The sequence below is a fragment of the Mustela nivalis genome (genome assembly GCF_964662115.1).
Source record: "Mustela nivalis genome assembly, chromosome: 12".
Taxonomy (NCBI): Eukaryota; Metazoa; Chordata; class Mammalia; order Carnivora; family Mustelidae; genus Mustela; species Mustela nivalis.
The window spans coordinates 49,455,216-49,479,092 of NC_139031.1; the positions used below are offsets into that span (position 1 = coordinate 49,455,216).

Genomic DNA, 23,877 nt, shown 5'->3' on the forward strand with positions numbered 1-23,877 from the left:
CTTTATTTTTCTCCTTCGTCCTCGGACATGGACATGGGGTAGTGAACCATCTTTGAATGTGCTAATGAACAATATTAACCTAGGGATGGCTAAGCAGCAAGAGTTGAGTCTCTAACACCGCGTAACTGCCATGCCACCCCTAAGCTATTTACGTTGAGACTGTTATGTAAGAGAGAACAAACTTTTGTCCTGTTTAAATCATTGTGATTTTGGTCTGTGGTATGGTAGCCAGATCTAGACCCCAAGTAATACATGCCATCACCATGACTCCCCAGACCTACTATCTGGCCCACTTCCAAACTTCCTAAGGTAATGGTTTGCTCATCCTTTCATCTTTATAGACATCTCTAGTGATCACACATCCTCCTCTGTTGATAAGATCCTTTAACATTGAGATTCCTCAGCCTCTTATTCAACAAACCCAGCACTTACCCTCATATCAGTACAAGTGTATGCCAAAGTTAATCAGATTCTGTAGTGTATTTATCTCTCTCTTCCTTAGCATACTCCTAAAAATAACATTTCCCCTTTTGTGATAAGTCTGTTTTTCTCTTTCCTTTCACTATTAAACTTCTCAAAAGACCAACCTACAAATGATATCCTCATGTTTCCCCATACACTTTCTATATCAGTCATTGTTTTTCAGAGATATAGAAATAATAAATATTTACATATATACACGTGTGTGTGTGTGTGTGTGTGTGTGTGTGTGTGTACACATACAGGAGAGAGAGATTTTAAGGAACTGGCTCACATGATTATGGAGGTTGGCAAATCCAAAATCTGTAAGGTAGTCTGGCAGGTTGGTGACTCAGGGAAGAAGTTGATGCTGCAGTTTGAGTTTGAAGGCAATTGGCTAACAGAATTCTCCTTCTTCTGAGGATGGTCAGTGTTTTGTTTTTGTTTTTGTTTTTTTAATTAAGACCTTAAGTAGGTGAGGCCCACCAATATTGCAGAGAGTAATCTGCATTCTTTAAAGTCTACTGATTATATGTCAATCTTATCTTAAAATACCTTCACAGAAATCTCTTAGAATAATGTTTGATCAGAGATCTGGATACCATGGCCTAGTGAAGTTGACATAAAATTATCCAGCACACTGTATGCCCTTATTCTTATGAAATCTCATTCTGTTCCTTCAGCTCTACATAAAGTGTGCCCTTAAACCTAGAGTTGAGTTGGAGACTATGAAACCCCAACTGCATCTGAAGTTTTAAGGTTTGGCATGTAACCTTTTTGCTAGTGAGAGTTCATCAAATCTCAAAAGATGAAAACAACATCCTAATCAGTAAACCAGTGTTCTTTCCTATCATTCTCTCCCTTAATCTCTCTGTGACCTCTTGCCCTCCCCACAGTTGTTTAATAATCCAATAAAATCTACTTAGTTGTTCAAACTACTTCAATTTGGTTTGTTAGTTTGCAACCAAAAGAGTCCTGGCTAACCCTCCATCGGTTGTTGTTAATCTACTAATCTTCTTGCTCTACACTGTCTTTGAGAGCTTTTATCTATGCTCATAGCTTTAATTCTATCTCTGATAAAGAGATATTGGATGTGGAAGATTTGGACCTCAGTTTAAGCCCAAGATCTGCTAATTAGCTCCAGAGCAAATTTATTTAACTTCTCTGAGACCCCATCTCCTCATCTATATAATGGGACAGTAAAATATACTTTACTGAGTAAGTTAATAGATTAGAGTCTAGAACATGGTAAGCATGCAATAAATAATGTTTCTCTCTCTGCCTCCCTTTTCTAAGTAGATGACCCCCAGGACCAGCTCTTCAGCTCTCATTTCTCTATCCATACTCAAGTTCAGCCTTTCTCTCTGCCTGCTAGTCATTTCTATTCCATTCCATTCCATTGTTCAAACAATACATGTTTAGCTGGCCTAAAGGTGAGACTATGGCCCCCTTAAAATCATTTCCTCATTATCTTACTTTTTTTTTTTTTACATTATCTTACTGTTTCTCTCCACAGTATCACTGTTTTCCTAAGTGAGCCGTCTTTGATTCTTCCCTCTCCAACAATCAGGCACCAGGATCTCTCATTCTGTGCTTTGGAATGGGTTCCTTTCCTTTCATTTCCATTATATCATCATAATTTAGATCTTAATCACCTCAAGTCTCAACTGCTCCCTCTAGAGTCTTTTCCCTACCTCTAGAATGTCTCCATTCCAATCTACTCAAGACCAGGTTAAAGATCAGAAAATACTTTATTTGACCATGTTGCTACTCTTCTTATATGGTACCTCAAAGATTACAGAGTAAAGAACAGCTTCCTAGCCTCATATTCAAGGTCATGCATAATCTGATTCCAATTAATAATCTTCCTTCACAAACCTTTTACTTTAATCAAAGTGGTTTTCACCACTTCTCCATACTATAATATTGTTCCTATCATTCCATTCTTCCAAACACTTCCCACTTCTATCCACCTTAACCCTATTCTTAGAGACCTATATAAAATACAATCTACTTTGTAGAGGCATTCTGGATGACCCAACCCAAAGTAAGGCCCTTTGTCACGGTCCCAGCAGGAAACAGATGAAACACTAGAATTAGGATAATTTGAAGAGAGTTTAATTAAAGAACTAATTAAGAAGTCAAATCAATAGTCAAGGGTCAGCCAAGATGGTGGAGGAGAAGCAGACTGAAATGACATCAGGTCCCAGAAGTTCAGCTAGATAGTTATCAAACCATTCCAAACACCTACAAACTCAAAAGGAGATTGAAGAGAAGAAGAGCAGCAACTCTAGGAACAGAAAATCAACCACTTTCTGAAAGGTAGGACATGCAGAGAAGTGAATCTGAAGCAATGAGAAGATAGACCTTGTGGGGAAGGGCCAGCTCCCAGCAAGTGCTGGAGCAGCAGAGCACAAAATCAGACTTTTAGAAGTCTGCACCTCTGGGGGACATCATTCCAGAGGCTAAACAGGGGTGAAGTCCTCACGGGGACAGTGTGGTCTTGGATCCCACGGAGTCACAGAAAGACCGGGGATATCTGAGTATGGCAGAGGTTCCATGTATCAGAGTAGAAAAGCCGACTACAGACACAGAGCAAAGGAGTGAGGTTTCAGATTGGGGTTACCTTAAACCATGATCCAAGTCACAGTCAGACCACTGCTCTTCAAGCAGGGACCCCACAAGTGGCAGACCCAGAAAGAACCCCTCCTTCCTCCTCCAGGAGAAGTGGTGCTGGAACATGCTACAGGAATCTGCTGGGTTTGGAGACTCCAAACAGGGCTGTGCACCAGAGATAGAAATGCTTGGTCATAGGCCGAGTGAGCACAGAGCATGGCTAGATACCAATGAGACAGAAGTGACTGACTGCTTTTCTCTGAGAGTGCACTAAGGAGTGGGACCCCAAACTCTCAGCTCCTCTGGGCCAGAGATTGGGAGGCTGCCATTTCATTCCTGTCCTCCAAAGTGGTAGGGAAAGCATTCAGGAAACAAAAGCTCCCAATAGTGAACCCGAGCAGATTACTTAGCCTGGTCCTTGGCAAAGGTAGCACAATTCCACCTCAGGCAAAGACATTAGAGACTCACTGCAACAGGCCCCTCCCCCAGAAGGTCAGCAAGAACATCCAGCCAAGATCAAGATCACCAATCAATGAGAACTGCGGGAACTCCAGAACTAGGGGAAACCAACGCATAGGATTCAGGGCTTATTCCCCATAGATCCTTTGGTCTTGCAAAGTTAAAACTTTTTTAATTTTATTTTTTCCTTATTCTATTTTTTCTAACTTTTTCTCTTTCCTCTTTTAATGTTTTTTAACTAGTTTATCTTAACAATACCTTTCTTTAAAAAAAAAATCTTTTTAAACCTTCATTGTTATAGTCGTATTTTACATCTTCATTTTATTTAAACTTATTTTTTGTAAACATATAGGATTTTTTTCTTTAAAATTTTGGAATACAACTTCTTCTAATAGATCAAAATATATCCTAAATCTAGCACAGGGCTTTGTTCTAGTCTCAACCCTAAGCACATTCGCTCCTCTTTTTTTTTTTTTTCTTTTTCCAACCTACTTATCTTATCAATTCCTTTTTTAGAATCTTTTTAAATTTTCATCTTTACAGTCATATTCCATCCCTTTATCATGTTTACCCTTATTTTTGTGTGTATATATATAAGTATGTCCTTCTTTAAAATTTTGGGAGGTAGTATCTTCAAAAAGACCAGAATACACTCAAAATAAAGTGGGTGGCTCTGTTCTATTCATCAGTCTAATATATATATATATATTTTTTATTTTTTATTTTTATTTATCTTCTCCCCTCGGTTTTGGGTCTCTTCTGATTTGGTTAGCACACATTTTTCTGGGGTCTTTGCCACCCTTTTGGTATTTTATTCTCTTGTTCATATATTCTGTTTTTTTTTTTTAAGATTTTATTTATTTATTTGAGAGAGAGACAGTGAGAGAGAGCATGAGCGAGGAGAAGGTCAGAGGGAGAAGCAGACTCTCCGTGGAGCTGGGAGCCCGATGTGGGACTCGATCCCGGGACTCCAGAATCATGACCTGAGCCAAAGGCAGTCGTCCAACCAACTGAGCCACCCAGGCATCCCTCTTGTTCATATATTCTTATCTGGATAAAATGACAATGCAGAAAAACTCGCCACAAAAAAAAAAAAAAAAAAAAAGAACAAGAGGCAGTACCAACAGTTACCGACCTAATCAATATGAACATTGGTAATATGTCAGAACTAGAGTTCAGAATGACGATTGTCAAGGCATGCAAGAGACTAGAAAAACCCCTTCTGGAGAAATAAAAGAACAAAAATCTAACCACACTGAAATCAAAAGAGCTATCAATGAGGTGCAATAAAAAATGGAGGCTCTTTCTGCAAGGATAAATGAGGCAGAAGAGAGAATTAGTGATAAAGAAGACCGAATGACAGAGAATAAAGAAGCTGAGCAAAAGAGAGACAAACAATGACTAGACCATGAGGGGAGAATTCAAGAGATAAGTGATACCATAAGACAAAACAATACTAGAATAATTGGGATTCCAGAAGAAGAAAGAGAGAAAGGGGCAGAAGGTATACTGGAGCAAATTATAGTAGAGAATTTCCCTAATATGGCAAAGGGAACAAGCATCAAAACCCAGGTGCAGAGAACCCCCCTCAAAATCAATAAAAATATGTCCACACTACATCATCTAATAGTAAAACTTACAACTCTTAGTGACAAAGGAAAATCCTGAAAGCACGTTGGAACAAGAAGTCTGTAACATACAATGGTCGGAATATGAGATTACCTTATCCACAGAAACCTAGCCGGCAAAAAAAAGACTGCCATGATGTATTCAGAGCACTAAATGAGAAAAATATGCAGCCAAGAATACTATCTTCAGCTAGGCTAGCATTGAAAATAGAAGAGATAAAAAGTTTCCAGGACAAATAAAAATTAAAAGAATTTGCAAACACCAAACCAGCTCTACCAGAAATATTGAAAGGGGTTCTCTCAGCAAAGAGAGGGACTAAAAGTAGTAGAGAAAGGAATAGAGACAATAAAAGTAGTAGAGAAAGGAATAGAGACAATATACAGTAACAATCATCTTACAGGCAATATAATAGCACTAAATTCATATCTCTCAATAGTTACCCTGAATGTTAATGGTCTAAATGTCCCAATCAAAAGACACAGGGTATCAGAATGGATAAAAAAGAAAAAAAAATCAATATGCTGCCTACAAGAAACTCATTTTAGACCCAAAGACACCTCCAGATTTAAAGTGAGGGGGTGGAAAACAATGTACCATGCTAATGGACATAAAAAAAAAAGCTAGGGTGGCAATCCTTATATCAAATCAATTAGATTTTAAGTCAAAGTCTATAATAAGAGATGAGGAAGGACACTATATCATATTTAAAGACTTTGTTCAACAAGAAGATTTAGCAATTTTAAATATCTATGCTCCTAACATGGGAGCAGCCAACTATATAAACCAATTAATAACAAAATCAAAGAAATACATCAACAATAATACAATAATAGTAGGGGACTTTAACACCTCCCCCGAAATGGACAGATCATCCAAGCAAGAGATCAACAAGGAAATAAAGGGCTTAAATGACAAGCTGGACCAGATGGACATCACAGATATAATTAGAACATTCCATCCTAAAGCACATTCTTCTCTAGTACACATGGAACATTCTCCAGAATAGATCAAATTCTGGGTCACAAATCAGGTTTCAACAGGTACCAAAAGATTGGGATCATTCCATGCATATTTTCAGACCACAATGCTCTGAAGCTAGAACTCAATCACAAGAGGAAAGGTGGAAAGAACTCAAATACATGGAGAGTAAAGAGCTTCCTACTAAAGAATGAATGGGTCAACCAGGAAATGAAAAAAGAATTTTAAAAAATTCATGGAAACAAATGAAAATGGAAACACAAGTATTTAAAATCTGTGGGACACAGCAAAGGCAGTCCTGAGAGAAATGTGTACACTGAGACAAACCTTTCTCAAGACACAAGAAAGGTCTCAAATATACGACATAACCCTACACCTAAAGCAGCTGGAGAAAGAACAGCAAAGAAAGCCTAAACCCAGCAGGAGAAGAGAAATAACAAAGATTAGAGCAGAAATCAATGAAATAGAAACCAAAAGAATAGTAGAACAGATCAACGAAAGTAGGAGTTCATTCTTTGAAAGAATTAATAAGACTGATAAACCCCTGGCCAGACTTATCAAAAAGAAAAGAGAAAAAACCCAAATTAATAAAATCATGAATGAAAGAGGAGAGATTACAACCAACACCAAAGAAATATAAACAGTCAAAAGAACATATTATGAGCAATAATATGCCAGCAAATTTGACAATCTGGAAGAAATGGATGCATTCCTAGAGACGTATAAACTGCCACAACTGAACCAGGAAGAAATAGAAAACCTCAACAGACCTATGACTAGTAAGGAGATTAAAGTGGTCATCAAAAATTTCCCAAGAGCCCAGGGCCAGATGGCTTCCCAAAGAAATTCTACCAAACATTTAAAGAAGAATTAATACCTATTCTCCTGAAACTGCTCCAAAAAATAGAAATGGGAGGAAAATTTCATTTTATGAAGCCAACATTACCTTGATCCCAAAACCAAAGACCCCATCAAAATGGGGAATTAAAAATCAATATCCTTGAGGAACACAGATGCAAAAATTCTCACCAAAACACTAGCCAATAGAATCCAACAGCACATTAAAAGGATTATTCACCATGACCAAGTGGGGTTTAATCCTGGTTGCAAGATTGGTTCAATATCCACAAATCAATCAATATGATATAATACATTAATAAAAGAAAGAACAAGAACCATATGATACTCTCAATAGTGGCTGAAAAAGCATTCGGCAAAGTACAGCTTCCTTTCTTGATCAAAACTCTTCAAAGTGTTGGAATAGAGGGTACATACCTCAATATAATCAAAGCCATCTATGAAAAACCCACAGTGGATATCATTCTCAATGGGGAAAAACTGAGAGCTTTTCCCCTAAGGTCAGGAACATGGCAGAGATGTCCACTATCATTACTGCTATCCAACATAGTACTAGAAGTCCTAGCCTCAGCAATCAGACAACAAAAAGTAATTAAAGGCATCCGAATCAGCAAAGAAGAAGTCAAACTCTCACTCTCTGCAGCTGATATGATACTTTATATGGAAAACCCAAAAGACTCCACTCCAAATCTGCTAGAACTTGTACAGGAATTCAGTAAAGTGTCAGGATATAAAAATCAATGCACAGAAATTGTTACATTTCTACGCACAAAGAACAAGGCAGAGGAAAGAGAAATTAAGGAGTCCATTTTACTTACAATTGCACCCCAAACCATAAGATACTAGGAATAAACCTAACCAAAGAAGCAAAGAATCTATACTCAGAAAACTATAAATTACTCATGAAATAAATTGAGGAAGACACAAAAAAATGGAAAAATGCTCATGGATTAGAAGAACAAATATTGTGAAAATGTCTATGCTACCTAAAGCAATCTACACATTTAATGCAATCTCTATCAAAATACCATCCATTTTTTTCAAAGAGATGGAACAAATAATCCTAAAATTTATATGGAACCAGAAAAGACCTTGAATAACCAGAAGAATGTTGAAAAAGAAAGCTAAAGTTGATGGCATCACAATTCCAGACTTCAAGCTCTATTATAAAGCTGTCATCATTAAGACAGTGTGGTACTGGCTCAAAAACAGACACATACATCAATGGAAGAGAATAAAGAGCCCAGAAACAGACCCTCAACTCTATGGTCAACTAATCTTCAACAAAACAGGAAAGAATGTCCAATGGAAAAAAGTCAGCCTCTTCAACAAATGGTGTTGGGAAAATTGGACAGCCACATGCAGAAGAATGAAACTGGACCATTTCCTTACACCACACACAAAAACAGATTCAAAATGGATGAAAGACCTCAATATGAGAAAGGAATCCATCAAAATCCTTGAGGAGAACACAGGCAGCAACCTCTTCGACCTCAGCAGCAACAATTTCTTCCTAGAAACATCACTAAAGGCAAGAGAAGCAAGGGCAAAAATGAACTATTGGGACTTCATCAAGATCAAATGCTTTTGCACAGCAAAGGAAACAGTTAACAAAACCAAAAGACAACTGACAGAATGGGAGAAGATATTCACAAATGACATATCAGATAAAGGGCTAGTATCCAAAATCTATAAAGAACTTATCAAATTCAACACCCAAAGAACAAATAATCCAATAAAGGAATGGGCAGAGGACATGAACAGACATTTTTGCAAAGAAGACAAGGCATCCAGATGGCCAACAGACACATGAAAATTGTTCCACATCACTTGGTATCAGAAAAATACAAATCAAAACCACAAAGAGATACCACTTCACGCCAGTCAGAATGGCTGAAATAAACAAGTCAGGAAACGACAGATGGTGGGGAGGATGCGGAGAAAGGGGAACCCTCCTACACTCCTAGTGGGAATGCAATCTGGTGCAGCCACTTTGGAAAACAGCATGGAGGTTCTTAAAAAGTTGAAAATAGAGCTACATATGACCCAGCAATTGCACTACTGGGTATTTACACTAAAGATACAAATGTAGGGAATCTGAAGGGGCACATGCACCCAAATGTTCATAGCAACAAAGTTCACAATAACCAAACTATGGAAAGAGCCTAGATGTCCATCAACAGATGAATGGTTAAAGAAGATGTGATATATATATATATATATATATATATATATATATATATATATACACACACACACAATGGAATAATATGCAGTGATCAAAAGAAATGAAATCTTGCCATTTGCAATGATGTGGATGGAATTAGAGGGTATTATGCTGAGTGAAATAAGTCAATCAGAGAATTATCATACCATCTCTCCAATATGAGGAATGAGAGGCAGGGTGGGGATTTGGGGGGTAGGGAAGGAAAAAATGAAACAAGATGGGATCGGGAGGGAGACAAACCATAAGAGATTCCTAATCTCACAAAACAAACTGAGGGTTGCTGGGGGAAGGGGGTTATGGAGAGGGTGATTGGGTTATGGACATTGGGGAGGATATGTGATACCATGAGTGCTATGAAATGTGTAAGCTTAACGATTCACAGACCCATACCCCTGGGGCAAATAATACATTATATGTTAATAAAAATAATTAATTAAAAAAAAACTTTAAAAAAAGAAAAACAATCAACAATCAAGGCCTTCAGGCTGAAGAATATAGGTACTTACCAGCAATCATGAATGGAGGGAGACTGGAAGATTAAATAACCCAACCTTATATTCTACCCTTCCTCTGATTCCTACCAGCACTTTCCATAATCTGGAAGGCAGCTATGCTCATCACTATACCACCAACGCTCACTTTCCATAATCTGTACCTAACCAAAAACCAGAGGCTAAGGAAGCCCACTGATGTGGTTAACTTCCATGACACAGAGTAAAGAGCAAAAAGGTAGGGAGTAAATGTGAAGAAATAAAAAGAAGATATTTAACATTATAGACTACAAATTCTCTAGTCACTCCCATGAATTCAAAGCAAAAGTATTTTTAAACAATTACTTTGAAATATATCGAAAAACAAAATGGATGGATAGATAAAGCAAGTATGGTAACATGACAATTACAAAATTTAGAGTTGGGTATATTGCTGTTTTCTATAAAATGCAACTTTATTCCATGATTGATATTTTTCATAATTAAATATTAAAAATAAAAAATAGTAAAAGTAAAAACAATAAAAAGTAAAGGTGTTTAAAAGAAGCAGTTAGACTTTTCTACTATATGACAAATTATCTTTTTCTCCATACTCTTTATATTTTAAGTGTAGTTTCGTATTTCAGTTTGTCATAACAAGGCTACTGAAACCTCTTGAGTGAAGTAATTTTCAAAGGGTCAAGAAACAAAATATTCCATATGTTGTTGCCTTTTAACACAGTCTTTAAAATGTGTAAATTTTTCTTCCATAACAAATACTCTGTTTGAATTTTATCATTTCTCCCTAGTCTTCATTAGAGATAGAGATAGGCAGATACAGAAGAAGAAAAAGGGAGAAGAGAGAGAAAGGAAAGGGAAGGAAAAGGAAGGGAGGAGAAGGGAAGGGAAGACAAGACAGAGAGAAGAATAGAAGAAAAAAGATAACATTTTAAAAAGAATGGTTCAAGGGTGACAAGAATTCTAAAGAAAGAATATTCATAAAATAGGCTTTGGCACTATGAGTTGGCTTTCACCCTCAATGTTTGCGAAGTTATCACTATCAGAAATCAATTATGAAATACTTCTACTCCCTCTAAAAGCTAGAGTCTAGAAAAGACTGATGGTCTGAAAGTCCAATGGCTATTTCCTACTGCACCGATATCCATTTTGCAATTCTAAGTAGTATTACAGCACAGATTGGTGGAGAGTGTAAGGATGTGATGAATTAAGATCACTCCCTGCCTTCCCCTCTCAATTCAATGCAAATTGAACATCAGGTTTGTATAATGCTGTGGTCACAATACATTTACCTACAATGAGGAAATAATCTTACCTGTTGCTGCAACATCTGAGAGATGTTGAATCAATACTTGGGTAGGGTGGGGAGAAGAACAACATAGATTGTAAGAGATACCCAAGTCCTGGGATGTGTGAGTAACTTTGAGGGCACAAAACAAAACAGCCTTTTTGTTGTACTTACTATAAAACATTACCAACTATCATAAACAAAGGGAAAATTTCTCTAATACATAAAGACCTACTAAAAATTTCAATGAAGAGCCTGGACCAAGTGGTGGCATAGGAAGACCCCTGAAATTAGCCCCTTTCATGGATGTACTAAAGCTACACCTACATATACAATAATTCCTCCTGAAGAAGAATTGAGGGCTGAGTGAACATCCTCCATAGGACAATGAGTACACATCAGGAGAGACAGACATGGTAACATCAAGAACTGTCCCAGAAATACTAGGCACTGCAGTAGGAAAGGATCACACTGAGAGCCCAAACACAGATTCACCTGACCTAGGGCACAACATTAAAAACCATTTATAGGGTACCTAGACTTTAAGTAAAAGAAACCCATCTACTTACCCTAGAGCATTCACCAAATGGTGGGGAAATGTTGGACTTGTCTTCAGGGTCAGTCATAGCTGCTGGCAACACCATGGTTTACATTCCCCTTCCACTTTAATAGTACAGATAAGAACATGGTCACTGCGCTCCAGTTGGCCTGCCACCTCAGTGACCCCCAGATTCCTATTCCACATTAGGTCCAGCAGTCCCTCAAAGGTGTCCCTCACCTACTAATGCCCACCCCAGCTTTAGCTGTCCACCAAGGGTGACCCAAAATGGTGTATACCAGGAAACCCCCACTACAGTAAAGTCAATCTCATCAAGTATATGTGTATATATACTTGATGTGTGTACCAGGAAACCCCCATTACAGTAAAGTCAATCTCATCAAGGCAGCCCAGGTGCAAAAGTATTCCACAACACCCCCAGCTGACCCACTTGAGTTCCACCCATCCCACCAAGATATCACCTCCACAGAGTACCTCAGCCCACACCTACCCCAGCTCCGGCTAGCCAGCCAGAGCCACCAGGTACACAAAGTCTATATGGGGACATTCCTATATAAGACCACTCCTTTAAGAGAGGGAGCTTCAAGAGACCACTCCTTCAAGAGAAGGGAAAGGCAACTGTTTCACCTAATTCATAGAAACAAGCACAGAAAGTCAAACCAAAGGAAGGGACAGAGGAATATGCTCCAAATGAAAGAATAAGACAAAACCTGGGCGGGGAGGGGGAGGACTAAACAAAATGAGGATATGCGATCTTACTGTAAAGAGTTCAAAGTATTGTTCATAAAGCCCCCCACCAGACTTTAGAGAAGAGTGGAGAATTTCAACAAAGGAAATATTAAAAGAACCAATCAAAATTGAAGAATACAATAAATGAAATAAAAAGTACACTGGGGGGAATCAACAGCAAATTAAAGGATGCAGAAGAACAGATCAGCAACCTAGAAGACAAGGTACTAGAAAGCACCCAAGTTAAACAACAAAAAGAAAAAGGATTAAAAAAAAAATGAGGATGGGGCGCCTGGGTGGCTCAGTGGATTAAGCCGCTGCCTTCGGCTCAGGTCATGATCTCGGTGTCCTGGGATCGAGCCCCGCATCGGGCTCTTTGCTCAGCGGGAGCCTGCTTCTCTCTCTCTCTCTGCCTGACTCTCTGCCTACTTGTGATTTCTCTCTCTGTCAAATAAATAAATAAAATCTTTAAAAAAAAAAAAAAAAAAAAAAAATGAGGAAAAGTTAACAGACCTTTAGGACAACATCAAGCATAATAACACATTATAGGGGCTCTGGAAAAAGAGAGAGTAAAAGGGTCAGAAAAATTATTTGAAAAAAATAATAGCTGATACACTTGTGGTGAGCATAGCTTTATTTATAGAGATACTGAATCAATATGTTATACACCCAAAACTAATGTAACATTGTATGTCAATTATATTGAAAAAAATCTTTTTTTTAAAGATTGAGAATAACTAGACTAGACTATTCCTCCATGTAGCACAATTTTTAATATTTAATGCACAGTTAAAAGTTATGAAAAAGGGCACCTGCATGGCTCAGTTGATTAAGATTCTTACCTGATTTCCATTCTGGTCATGATCTCAGAGTCGTGGGATCCATCGGGATCTGTTTTTTGCAGAGTCGGCTTAAGATTCCCTCTCCCTCTGCTCCTCCCTCCACTTGAGCTCTGTCTCTAAAACAAATAAATAAATCTTATAAAACAAAAATACTGTATCAATATTAGTTCATTAGTTGTGATATACGTACCATAGTAACATAAGATGTTAATAATAGGAGAAACTGGGAATAGGGTATTTAGAAATCCTCTATAGTATATTTATAACTTCTCTGTAAATCTAAAACTATTCTAAATTAAAGCTTTGAAAGAAGGAAAGAAAAGGAAGGAAGGAAGGAAGGAAGAGAAAGAGAGGAAGGAAGGCAGGATGGAAGGAATGAGAAAGAAAGAAAGAAAGAAAGAAAGAAAGAAAGAAAGAAAGAAAGAAAGAAAGAAAAAGAAAAGAAAGGAAAGAAAGAATAGCTGAAAATTTCCCTAACCTGGAGAAGGAAACAGACATCCTGGTCCAGAAAAGCACAAAGAGACCCAAAGAAGATGAACACAAGGAGATCTAAATAAAGATACATAATAGTTACAATGGTAAAAATTAAAGATAAAAAGAAATTTAAAAGCAGCCAAAAAGAAGCGAGTAGTTACATATAAAGGAAGTCCCACAGGCTATAACCTGATTTTTTTCAACAGAAACTTTGCAGGTAAAAAGGGCATGATATTACATACTCAAAGAACTGAAAGGGAAAATAACCTACAACCAAGAATATTGTACCCAGATCTGAAAGAGAGATAGTTTCCAGACAAACAACTTAAAGGAATTCTACACCACTAAACCAGCCTTATAAGAAATGTTAAAGGGACTTCTTTAAGTAGAAAAGAAAGGCCATAATTAGAAGTAAGAAAATTATAAATAAAAAGTATAAAATATGACAATATACATATAAAATGCAGAGAGGGGAGTGAAAGAGAAATTATTTTAAAATGTGTTCAAACTTGAGTGACCATCAACTTAATATAGAGTGCTATATACTCAAGATGCTATATATGAACCTCATGGTAACCACAAACCAAAAACCTACAAAAGATACATAAGAAATAAAGAGAAAGAAACCCAAGCATAACACACACAGAGAGCCATCAATCACCAGGAAAAAGTACAAAAGAAGGAACAGAGAAGACCTACAAAACAATCATAAAACCAGTAACAAAAGTACGTTACAATCAATATTTACTTTAAATATAAATGGTCTAAATGCCCTAATCAAAGGACCCAGAGTAGATACACCTGGGGGGTGCCAGAAAGATGGTGGAATAGGAAGACCCTAAACTCACTCCAATCCATTTTTAGAACTAGATATCACTCCCATCCAACTCAATAAACTGGAAAGCCACTGGAAGACTATCAGAACAAACCACAACTAAACGTAGAGAAGAAGCCACACTGGAAAAAGTTATGAAGGGTAGAAACAATGGTTGGGAGCTACCCATAGGAAAGATAGGACTGCAGGTACAAATAGGGAAAAGCACCAGGGAACCCACACAGGGATTTAAAAAAAAAAACCACATTGTCTGTTCTTGAAAACCAGAGGGGATGAATTCCATGAGTTTGTATAATTAGCAGGACTCCTCAGAGCCTGGGGCTTTAAAGTCTGCTGACTCAACAGCAGACAAGCAAGGAGGATGAGGAATAGCTCAGTCCCCATCCTTACAGAGACAAGAGCCCACAGAGAGGCAATGTAGAACTGACAGTTTGCATAACCTGGGCAAACAAGAGGAATATCTTTTTATAAGCATTTCAGAGGGTGTGGGGGGACTTGTCTGAGAACAAAGAAGCTGGCAGACACCATTTTCCTCTCCTGCCCTTCAGCATAAACACAGAACCACCTACAGGAGGCAGTGCTGCGCAGACACTATCTATCTAACCTGTTAGCAGTGTGCTCTGCCCATGAGTTCTCCTGAGGATATGCTCACTCTAGCCTGCAGGCTAGGGCCTTAGGCTCAATGCAAAAAAAATTTTTTCACTGCAAATTTTTTAACACTGCCTATGCCCTACCTAAGTACCACCTTGAATGACATGCCCCCAGGAGCCATCATGCTTCAGGAGACCCAGGCTAGGAATAACTCCCTTTCCCTCTGTCCCTACCGCCCCCCCTCGTTCTCTCTGTCTCAAATAAATAAACAAAATCCCTTAAAACAAAACAAAAAACTGGTGGGGGATGAGAAAAAGTCTGTCTTCCTTGATTATAACATTTATTTAACTTTTACTTTTTATTTTTAAACATTTTTCAAAACTTGAAAGAACTTGCTTTAGCTTTATATCATCCTAAAACTTCCACAATAGCTTACATCTGTGAAGCACATTACCAAGCACTTTCAAAGACATTATCATAATCTCTTCAATAGGCTCAAGAGGTAGATACCATTTTATCTCAATTTTACTGAAGAGAAAGTAGAAACCCAGATAGAAAAAGGTGACTTGCATAGTGAAATATTGTCATTTACAATAAGAATTACATACATTTGGTCTTTGTCCCTGTTTCTGTCACAGAGTTCCTAAAATCCTTGAATTCTCTGAAGTAATAAGAACCATAACAGGGATTTGATATCCTAACAAAACTCTTTCAAACACACCAGAGTTTATGTTAACATGGTGAATTTTAAAAAGCCAGGTGAACCATAGTTAGAACCTTCAATCCCACCCACCCTGACCTCCCAGGAGGGAAGAGGAACTGGAGGTTGAATTGATAGTCAATGGCCAATAATTTATCAATCATACCTAGGGACTGGGTATGGAGAGCTTCTGGGTTGGTGAACATGTGGAGATTTGAGGAGAGTGGTATATTTAGACAGAGCGTGGAAGCTCCATGACCACATACTTTCCCACACACCTCATCCCACGCATCTCTTTCCTATGGCTCTTCCTCAGTTATATCCTTTTACAGTGAACTGGTGATCTATTAAGGAAACTAGTTTCCTGAGTTCCTGAACAAATCAATCAAACCTAAGAAAGGGAACTTGAGGACCTCTAATATATAGTCCACTGGTCAGAAGCAAGGTAACAACCTGGCCTTATGATTGGCATCTGAAGTAGGGGCAGTTTGTAGAACTGAGCCATTAACCTGTGGAATCTGACACCATCTCTAGAAAGACAGTATCAGAAATAAGTTGAATTGTATGACACTTCCGCTGGTGTCAGAGAACTGTTTGATGGTGTGGGAGGAAAATACACATTCAAACTGGCATCAAAAGCATACATAGTAATGGAGCAGTTTGGCCCAAGTCCAGCGCTAATTCAGATATATATGAAACACATATTATCTACAAAGAAATTTTTGGTTAGAATTCATTATGATAATTGATAGTCTTTAAATTATTTGAATACCTTTTAAGTTACTTTAATTATAACAGTAAATATAATCACACTATAGAAAATTTAGAAACAAGAAAAAGAAAAAAAATTACTATTATTCTAACACACAACCTTATTATTTTCCCTTTAACATTGTACCATAATGCAGACTTCTTGAATACGTTTAGGAAAAATACATGTAGCAAATAAGTACAAGACCATCATTAAGAAAATTACTTTTACCCGCAGTTCAAATTCCTATGTTCTGATTTCTGATGCTACTTGTCTCTTTTTTTACTCCTTGTTCCTGGATCTTTTGTATTTTCTCTGTGACAAATTAGACCTGGTTGTTACAGTCTGTAACTTCAGATCTTTGGCTTTCACCTAGAAAATAAGTATCTTAAATCTCTAGTCTGTGATGGCAAGAGAGCCCGGTTTCATGGAAAAGAATGCCATGATCTACTGAACAATTGGCCATGGAGCCAGAAGATAGCATTATCGTTTTTATTAATCTGTGCTGGACCTTGATCTTTAAGTTTCTTCTAACTTGGGTAATTTTAATCATTAACTTAATATTTTAGAATTAGACTTCTGTTCTACCTTCTAATTAAAGTTCACCTAATTTAACCCTATCTCCTCCTACCTCCCAGAATGAACTGAAAAAAAATCATGAAATTAAGTGACCTATGATATATTTACTTAAAAAGAATACTTTCTAAAGCCACTTTTAAAGGTTTATGCAAACTATATTAATATGAAAAAGTTATGATTCTATGTGTAACATTAAAATAACACATTTTTTTAACCTCTGCAGAAAAAAAATAGAATGGAAAACACTAAAATTTTAAAAATTATTTTTAAGTGGTTGAAATGTGGTGTTATATTTCCACTTATTTTTATTTTTGAGAGATAGAGAGCACTCAAACACGGGGAGGGAGAATCTCAAGCAGGCTCCATGCCTAGAGCCCAATGCAGGGCTTGATCCCAAGACCCTAAGATCATGACCCACAGAGAAATCAAGAGTCAGACACTTAACTGACTGAGCTACCCAGGTGCCCTTTCTATTTCTTCTTATTTCTATTCTACATTTCATAATAAAAAATAAACATTATGAAAAAACATAACTTTAAGAAGCACAAAAAATCTAAGGTATAGTTTAATACCTCTCACTAATTTTTAAAAAGCAATACATAAATTATCAAATTTTCCTTTGTCAATTCAACCAGAATCCTAAAACTGTCAAAAGTTTTCTACCTAGGAGTTGATTCTCAACTTCTAGACTGCCATAATCTTCGAAGTTCCCAATTTTTTATTCCTAGAGGCAAGTTGTCTTTTCTATCCCAGCCCCAGTCGGTCTCTCACCCTTTGCTATGTAGGCTTACCTTGTACCACAAACCCTTCATACATACAGATTTTATTTTTGTTACAAATAAGAATATAAAGATATACACTGATACATGTGTCTTAGACTTATATTATAGGCTACGTGAAAGATTAGATACAGAGAAGATACAACTTGCCATAAATTAGTTATAAGACACATGATGAATTGTGTAAGACTGATGAATCACTGACCTTTACCTCTGAAACAAGTAATACATTATATGTTAATTAAATTAATTAATTTAATACAGTTTTTGCACAAGCCCAATCAATCAATCAATAAATAAGTAAGACACATGATGGAGCATCTGGCCAGTCCCCCCAAAAATCTTCCTGATTTAGTAGAACATTAAGAACTGAATACCTCTGTGTATGCAGGAGAACGTAGTCAAAAGAGTCAACAGCATTAAACAGTAACAGTGAAGAATTCAATAACTATGAAATGCATTTTCTATTTCCTACATTTTTTTAAGAAAAAAAAAAAGACAGTCATCTTCTAAATCCCTCAAATGGACTACTCTAATTTCTACTCTTCAAAAGTGTATAAAGAACACAAAAAGTTTTGGAGCACTGAGGTAGGTAACCCTTCTTTCTAGTCTGTCTACATGTGATCCTTCTGTTTCCTTTCTCTCAAACACTGATAATAAAGAATGAAAGCAAAAGCTATTTAGCCTGTGCCAGATTTCCCTAAAATTGAGAGACATTTCCCCCAATGTCTGGTGAGACAGTTAACAAACTCACTTTAATCTCTTACTCAAACCAGAACTGACAGTTTTGTATTCCATATTACCTTATTTATTTGTTCTACATAGATGGTCCCTGGCAATGGCTTTAGCCTGAAAAATGAACTTCAGTTACAAACTGTTTTCATCAAAGGGAATGTATCTCCTACAATAAAGTAATTTGACTAAAAATTAAACTTGCACAGAAATTAAAAATTTCTTTACATGTATAGTGAATCCTTCAAGAAAATCTCTGCACCTGAAACTAACAAGCTTCTAGTTTACCAAAGTAGTGAACTAGCATACAGCTTATTACATAAAAACATTTTATTTCCCACAAAGAAGTTATCCTTCTATTTCAAGAAAATAAGGGGAAATCAATTTTAACTCTCAAGACTGTAAGGGCAGTAGGGGCACCTGGGTGGCTCAGCGGGTAAAGACTCTGCCTTCAGCTCAGGTCATGATCTCAGGGTCCTGGATCAAGCCCTGCATTGGGCTCTCTGCTTGGCAGGGAGCCTGCTTCCCCTGCTCTGCCTGCCTCTCTGCCTACTTGTGATCTCTGTCTGTCAAATAAATAAATAAAATAGTTTTTTAAAAAAATAATGTAAAGGCAGTAAACAGACTCATGCAAAATTAGTGGAGATGCCTTCATTTTGGTCTCTAGAATAGAGTCTCAGGCAGCTTTGCTGACCCCAAGACTGATTCACTTCTCCTAGGAGATACTACTGTTAAGTTAATGGTACTTAAAAAAACAATTCTTATCTCTTTTCTTTTTTTCGCAGATAATGCCTTGTCTCAACAACCATTCTGAAGACTTTCTAGAATAAAGAGTCGTACCTCTTAGTGTCTTCAGCATCTATCTTGGTGCCCCATGCATAAGTTCAACAATGATAAATGTGATCTTTGCCAAGAACCTAGCATTTTATGCCTCACTTTCCTTCCTCCTCTGTAAAAGAGTATTATTTATACTCTCATTGTGAGGATTAAATGAGATAATGTAGACATAATGCCTACCACCCACCCCACCTTATACACTGTGGTAATTGATCACACACAGGCTTTCATTATGAAACAAAATAACATTTCCAAACTGTACAAATTTTCAATGCAAAAGGAGGTAAAATTTGAAAGCAGCAGATCAAACCAACAACTAAAGGCTATTTTAAAATCAATTGTTATATCAGAGCCTGAAGGTTTACTTAATTATATTGATGGGGTTCAGGCAGGCCATCCCAGAATGTGCTGCTTTGGCATATGGACTATTTGAGCTGAAGGCAAATCAAGGCCCAGGAGACTCAAGAAGAGCTTTTAACAACCCCTAATAACTATAAGTTTACAATTGCTATGACAAAATGTCCAAAAGAAATTATCCAGGTTTTCCAACTATGGCAAATTGTAATCACATAATTATCTGCTATGACTGAAGCTTATGTGGGGACTGAAAAGATATAGTAGAAATAAAAGCTACTGAATCATAAATCAGATTGCAGAAGATGATGCAACCCATGATTCAGACAAGTACAATAGTGATGATCAAAATTATACTGACATTTTTCATATACATTTTGTCATAGCAATTGTAATTTGTAGTTATCAGCTGATTATCATAAGTGGAGCTGATGTTAGAGAAGAATGAATAATGATGTTCAAGTAAAAGCAAATAAATGTTAAAATATTAATCCAGAGCACCTGGGTGGCTCAGTTGGTTAAGCAACTGCCTTCAGCTCAGGTCATGATGCCAGAGTTCCAGGATCAAGTCCCGCATCGGGCTCCCAGTTCCATGGGGAGTCTGCTTCTCCCTCTAACCTTCTCCCCTCTCATGCTCTCTCTCACTCTCTTTCTCTCAAATAAATAAAATCTTTTAAAAAATATTAATCTGTATAATATTTTTAGACAGTTACAAAAACATGATGATAATGATCTAAGTCTGTACCTTAGTATAAAGTTGTTCAAGAAATATTTTATATTACCCGAATATCTGTTGTAAAATTTCCCTGGGCAGTAACTAATCTTTCTCTAAACAAACTAGTAATGGTTTAAAAAAAAAAAAAAAAAAGTGTGAGGAGAAAAGAGAGGAAAACGTAGAGAGAAGACAAAGAAGGGAAAGAAGGTATGCAAGACAGGTATGCAATATAGACATTACTTACCTTTCAAGGAAATGAAGAACAGTAAAAGTCTTCAAAGTTCCAGCCCTTTAGGCTATATGAATATAAAATGACTCTTTGAAATATCCCTTCTTTCTGTAAAACAAAAGTCCTTCCAAAAACAAGTGTAATGTTTATTCTCCATGAATCTTTCCACCTTACTGTCAAAAATTCTAAATTATGACATTAAATTCTTTGAGAAAGACATCTCTACTTACACTAAAATTCTCCCAACACCTTTTATTCTGAATAGCTTCCCTTTATGAAAAAAAAAAAGAACTGTATTTTGTAGACAGCTTATAAAATATTCTCTCCTTAAAAAAAAAAAAAAAAGACTTTAAATTGAAATATCCCTCCCCCTGGTTATTCCAGTAGATAGTTTAATTTATTTGACTATACTATTAGATTCTTGCCTCAATGATTTTATTCTCTAGTATGTAGAAACAAATTGATAGTTGATGATTCTAACATAGAGAGAAATTGAGGATTCCTTTAAGTGGAAGAAAAAGCAGGGTATTTTTAGTTAAAGTGGATTTCAACACAGGCTCTACTATCTTTTAAAAATAACAATATTCGGGGCACCTGGGTGGCTCAGTGGGTTAAGCCGCTGCCTTCAGCTCAGGTCATGATCTCAGGGTCCTGGGATCGAGTCCTGCATCGGGCTCTCTGCTCAGCAGGGAGCCTGCTTCCCTCTCTCTCTCTCTGCCTGCCTCTCTGTCTACTGTAATCTCTCTCTGTCAAATAAATAAATAAAATTTAAAAAAAAAAATAAAAAAAAAAATAAAAATAACAATATTCCTTTTTCCATTAAAAACAGGAAAATATTTTTATCTAGGAGCCACTTTTAAACTATGAAGAATATTTAAAGCTAATCTTTTTATCCTTTATGAAAAGAAATTAAAAATGGAATAATCACGCTTCTTAAAAAATAGATATACTAATTCCTATAAAACAGCCTTCAGAAAAATGTTTTGATCATTCTTTACGTATATTTATTTAAAAAATATTCAGTGAATCCCTGTCACTGTGCTAGGTATAGTACCAAACTTCATGGAGTTTATATTTGAAGAGATAAAAACATAAATCACATGAAAGAAAAATTAGAGTTGTGATAAGTTTTCATTGCACAAAAAAAAAAGAACATTTCCATTTCCATAACTAATTTTAACCTTCTTAAATAATCATTTTTAAAAGGTGATAATATAAACATACTTGCAGCATAACCCAAAACTTTTTGATCTAGACGCCGAGGAGTCAGAAAGTCAGGTTCCAGGCAAAAGAAATTGTGGCAAAGACTTTCTGAACAATAAAATAAATATATAATCTAAATTATTTTAGATCTTAATGAAAAAGAGATTTACTGTACCCTTACCTGATAAGTCTGTTTGCATTTGGAAGTTACTTTCCATAAAACCCTTTCTTGCAGATGCTTTTTCCAGGATGTTGTGAGTCCAGAGCTACACCTGGTGGCCATACACAAACTTACAGAAAACTATTCTAAACCTTTTCATGGAAATTTAGAAGTTATGCTATGCCTCTGTTAATCAAAAATAAGCATCTCAAGAAACTATCATTCTTGATAATTGAAGGAAGTTTTAAATTTTTCACGGAAAATAAATTTTAAAATATTATGGCAAAGTATAACAATATGTTAGTGGGAGAATTTAAGTGATATTATATGGATATTCATTAGAAAATTCTCTGATCTTTGCTGTGTGTTGGGAAATTTTCATAAAAAAATGTTGAAAAAATTTAAGGATTTTTAAAATGTTCCATCACTGTCATTTATAGCACAAACACATTTTTAGGTAGCGTTTCCTTGTGTAAATGAGCATAATGTATGTCTTCATAATTCATGCTTGTGTAACAGTCTATGATATTGACAATGAATTATTAAAGGAGTCACTTGTTCCACATTTATTCAACTTCCAATTTAATATCTACAAATGCTTATTTTTGTTTCTGTTAAAACATGTTTCAAAGACAAATTTTTTAAGACTGATACCACTGGGATCAAAGGAGATAATCATTTTTTATGGCTCATGAGACATCATCAAACTACTTTATACCAACTTCACACTGCTTTCATAAATTAAAACCAACACCAATTTAACCACAACCCTGGGACCGAGCCATTTCAATATTTTGCTGCTTTACTAAGCATAAAAATATAATCCAGAGGTTAATTTGCACTTTTATTTTTAAAAATTTTTCACATATTTCTGTATTCATCTACTGTAATCTTAATAATTTTCTTATAAACTTGAATAATTACTTTGTGTGTTATAACTATTAACCCACTATATCCTAAACTCAGGCAAGTTTTTCTCATCAGCTACTGTCCTTTACCATTTTCATTGTGTTTATTTTTATATATTCTAATCTGTCAGTCTCTTTGTTTGCTATTTCTTCAATCCACTCAGAACTAAGAAATAAACTACTTCTTCATAAATGTAATAGATATCCTAAAACATTTTTGTTTTCTTTTTTTCCCTAAAGGAGCCACAGGACTGAAAGCAGCATGGTCCTCTCCTCTCTGCCCCATATGCTCGTCTATTGATATCAATATACTCAAAAATGGGGAGTCATCTGGCAAATATGTTACTTTGCCTGCTGGGTTAGGGGCTCCCGTATGACCTGATATTGTGAACTTTGTTCCCCAACTTGTGCCAAACAACATATAGCCCTATGATGTCAGGGAATTAGCCAGTCATCAAACCAGGGCTGAGTCTTTACTGGCAGAACCATGGCTTGAATTCCTAGAGTTCAAGGCAATAGGATTCAGTGTTCTGGTCAGGGTGTTTTGGGAAATACGTGTTGTGGCGGCTGCACATTTGCACCAACCAAAACCTGGAGCCATTAGCGCCGCAGAGTGAACACAACACAGGCAATAGATCATCTGCTCTGGTCTGGCTGCCTCAGCCTTACCAGCATAAGTTGTATCTAAAGGTCATCATACTGAGGAAGTTCCTGAACTTCCTTTGATGGTTGAAGATAAAGTTGAAGGCTACAAGAAGACTAAGGAAGGGATGTCTGGGTGTCTCAGTTGAGCATCCGACTCTTGATTTCAGCTCAAGTCATGATCTCAGGATTGTGGGATGGGGCCTCATGTTGGGCTCCACACTCAGCAGGGAGTCTGCTTAAGATTCTCTCTCTC

The 23,877-nt window shown here is 36.6% G+C and overlaps 1 pseudogene across 1 annotated transcript in view; it reads left to right on the plus strand.

Annotated features, from left to right (window-relative positions):
- Nucleotides 1-23,770, plus strand: part of LOC309844984 (large ribosomal subunit protein uL4 pseudogene) — a 39,522-nt pseudogene extending 15,752 nt beyond the window's left edge. Inside the window, exon 3 of the transcript in view lies at nt 23,241-23,770. The product of the transcript in view is annotated as a large ribosomal subunit protein uL4 pseudogene (transcript). The remainder of the gene's footprint in view (nt 1-23,240) is intronic.
- Nucleotides 23,771-23,877: the final 107 nt, after the last annotated feature.